This window comes from Garra rufa, chromosome 20, assembly GCF_049309525.1.
Source record: "Garra rufa chromosome 20, GarRuf1.0, whole genome shotgun sequence".
NCBI lineage: Eukaryota > Metazoa > Chordata > Actinopteri > Cypriniformes > Cyprinidae > Garra > Garra rufa.
Window position 1 is genome coordinate 28,121,258 of NC_133380.1, and position 3,738 is coordinate 28,124,995.

At 36.5% G+C, this 3,738-nt stretch overlaps 1 long non-coding RNA gene across 1 annotated transcript; it reads right to left on the reverse strand.

Annotated features, from left to right (window-relative positions):
- Nucleotides 1–1,419: 1,419 nt before the first annotated feature.
- LOC141293287 (uncharacterized) lies at nucleotides 1,420–2,943 on the reverse strand. Its single transcript, XR_012340704.1, has 3 exons — nucleotides 2,420–2,943; nucleotides 1,953–2,053; nucleotides 1,420–1,545 (listed from the first exon to the last, which is right to left on the reverse strand). It is a non-coding gene; the product is annotated as an uncharacterized lncRNA (long non-coding RNA).
- Nucleotides 2,944–3,738: the final 795 nt, after the last annotated feature.

Sequence of the window (3,738 nt, forward strand, 5' to 3'; positions counted from 1 at the left end):
ACAAAAAACAAATGCAGCCTCAAAAGGGCACAAGCCAGTGTCCTATTTGTGCTGGTCCCAAGCCCGGGTAAATGCAGAGGGTAGGGCATCAAACATAAAACCTATAAGACAAATCAAATGGATCAAAGGAGAAGATAGAGATATGGATAGGTGGACTGATATGATGACAGCATAGTTAGTATAGTTTTCTTTGCATAGATAATTAGAGAAGCTCACCCACACTTGCCCCCCCCCCCCCCCCCAATATTCTACATGCACCCCCTAATGGGGCTGGCTAAATCCGGCCCTGCTAAATAACAAATATTTTATCCAGAGCATTTATGCTGGGGTCTAGTGGCACTTACGAGATGTTACAGAACTTTTTCATGTAAATTCAACCGATGTACTGAAAAAATCTCTATAGGTTAATTTTATGCGGGCTTTTGCGGGCGGGAGCGGGACAAAACATGAATGTCGCTGGGCGGGAGCTGGACTACCCACCAAACACAGAGACGTCCAAAAGACGTAATTTTGACGTCTTTGCCATACGTTCAGAAGACGTCCACTGAGAAGCCAGAATGAAAGTTTTTGCGACGTCTGTTTTAGACGTCTTTTAAGTGTGCAGGAATGACGTCCAAGTGACATGAATATTGAACATTCAGAAGACGTCCACTGAGAAGCCAGAATGAAAGTTTTTGCGACGTCTGTTTTAGACGTCTTTTAAGTGTGCAGGAATGACGTCCAAGTGACATGAATATTGAACATTCAGAAGACGTCCACTGAGAAGCCAGAATGAAAGTTTTTGCGACGTCTGTTTTAGACGTCTTTTAAGTGTGCAGGAATGACGTCCAAGTGACATGAATATTGAACATTCAGAAGACGTCCACTGAGAAGCCAGAATGAAAGTTTTTGCGACGTCTGTTTTAGACGTCTTTTAAGTGTGCAGGAATGACGTCCAAGTGACATAAATATAGAACGTTCAGAAGACATCCACTGAGAAGCCAGAATGAAAGTTTTTGCGACGTCTGTTTTAGACGTCTTTTAAGTGTGCAATAATGACGTCCAAAAAACATAAAAAGTGAACATTCATAAGATGTCTTTTTAAACATGTTTTTATTGCTGACCAAGCCACATCATTAGTTTAAAATGACAAGAGATTACTTAATGTTTAATGAGTTTTTCAGCAAAATATTAACATATTTACAAGCTGATATAAATACATTATAATAGCTAAACTCAAAGTCCACTACACTGGAAATAAACAAAAATGCCTTACAGTACTCATACAAAAGTCCTCAGTTATTTTCCATCAAATCTAATTAAAGAAACACAGAAATAAACAAGAGGAAGACAAGAGGAAACTTAAGTTCTTCAGCAAAAAAAAAAAAAAAAAAAAAAACACAAGCTGAGAGAACTAAACTGTAAAGTCATGCAACAGTCCTTAGATAGTGTCCACCCCTGTGTGCCATCCATCTCCATTCCTCCCCGGGGCATGTTTGAGATGTTCTGAGGCATGATGCTTTATTGTCGCCTCTGTAACTTCTTTGTTCCATGTCATGACTGCAGCTGCAAGAGTAGAACGAAAACAAAAATTACAAACGTAAAGAAAACCAGTGTACATTACACTGCAGTATGAATGTTCAGTTAGTATTTTTATGTGAAAACATTAAGATCTGTTAAAATCTCTCCCGTCAAGAAATCAAATAAAAAGGAAGCACTATGCAGAATGCAAATACTGCAAAATAGCAATAGAAGGAGGCTGGCACAACATCCAATTTCTCTCAATAACTCACAGATTTTTAGACTTGTCTCTAATGTTCCATTTTTTTCGCTGACCCAAGTTAATCATTCTATATAACAGACCTGTACAGACCTTTATATGTAACTTTACTCACAGAAAAATCACAGGAAAATCTTATATGAGTGAGTTGGTGTTAAAATGACATGGTTAAAACAGAGAAAATGCTGAGTACCCTTAATTGCTTCATAAGTTTTAGTCGTCTCCAGAGGAAGATTCTGCTTCTTTCCCTTCCCCTTCATATTGAATTTTGCCATCAACTGGTTGGTAAAGAGCCTAAAAAACAAATGCACCATTTAAATTAACATTAAATGGATAGTTCACCCAAAAATTATACGATTCTCATAGTTTTTCGTCTTAAATAGTTTGAAATGAGTTTATTTTTTCTTCTGAACATGACGGTTATTTTGAAGAATGTAGGTAATCAAACAGTTGCTGGTCCTTAGTGATTTCCCTAGTTTTTTTTTTGTTTTGGTTTTTTTTCCAAGTTTTTTTTTTTTTGTCAATGTGGACCAGCAACTGTTTGGTTACCCACACTTAAAGTATAAATATATTTTATTTCTTCACCACAAAAAAGGGCAAACTGTGAGAAGAAATGTAACAGGATTGTCAAGATCTGTGTTGGGATACTGTTGCAAATACCTGTCAAGAACTTTGTGGACACAATCCCTCACTTCTTTCCCTCCAATTCTTGCAAGTTGCAACACCTTTAAAGAGAGGGGTTAATATTCCTGTCATGTTAGAAAACATTAGACTCTAACTGGCTTCACTGATATATGACAGAGGAATATTGATAAATAAAATAGAGCTTAAGATTAGACCACTTCCAGAGTGTGTCTTGTAAATCATACCAGGGACATTTGGCCTACTGTAACACTTTTGTTCGTTCCCCTGTTTGTTTGCCCTGTTTTCCCTCTGGACTTTTAATTGAACTTCATCTCCCACGATCCTTTGTATGGCTTCCCACCATCTTTGATTTGCCTCACACCTGTTTGCAATCCCCAGTTAATTTGTCCCGCACCTGATCCCTATTATCCTCCACTATTTAAGTCTGTCTGTTTGTTCAGTTATTGGTCGGTTAGAGTTGTGAATCTTGTTGTCATTTTTATGTGGTTTTTCTGTTTATGTATATTGTTTGATTAACCTGTTTTGTTCCATTGGACTTATTAAATCATCTTTACACTCTTTCTACTTGTAACACCGTCCCTCTGTTATTGTATGCTACATCTACATCTTGCAGCATAACACTTCTGCTTGGTTCATGTCTTCTATAATTCGGGTCTTACATAAATAATTGCATAGGGTTGCACAATTTTGGGAATAATTAGGTGGGAATTAATAAAGGGTGTTGACATTTAGGCTAGTAACAGAAGTAAACTGCCAGGTATGTTTACACATATGATGAATATGTTTTGGTGACAGATGCTTCCACAAACAGAATGAAAGTGACAAGATGTGATACAGATAATAAAAAAATATAAAAATAAGTGCATTAAAATATATACAAAAATATTTAAAGCAAAATAGAAAAAAACAGAATAATACACAATATATTAAGTACAAAAGCATGGAAAATGTAAATAATTTGTCATATACACTGTAATAAAGTGTTGTCTATACTGTTCAAGAGATTTATTGCCTGAAGGAAAAAAATGTTCCTGTGCTCGGCCATTCTGGTGCTCAGAGCCCAGCAACAGTTTGAATAGGGAGTGTGCTGGGCAGTGGCGATTCTAGACTTTTTTAACAGGGGTGGCCTTAGTGGAGCACTGATTAATTCAAGGGTGGCATCATAAAATCATGCATCAAACACCATACTCATAAATTGAAGGACAAAGACCGTACTCTTACATCAAATTTCTTTTTATTTGAATAAAATCAAATATAAATAAACAAACTTATCATACTGCAGTGCAATGAAGTCAGATTTCCTTCCATTTACATTATTAGTAATTATTACTTAC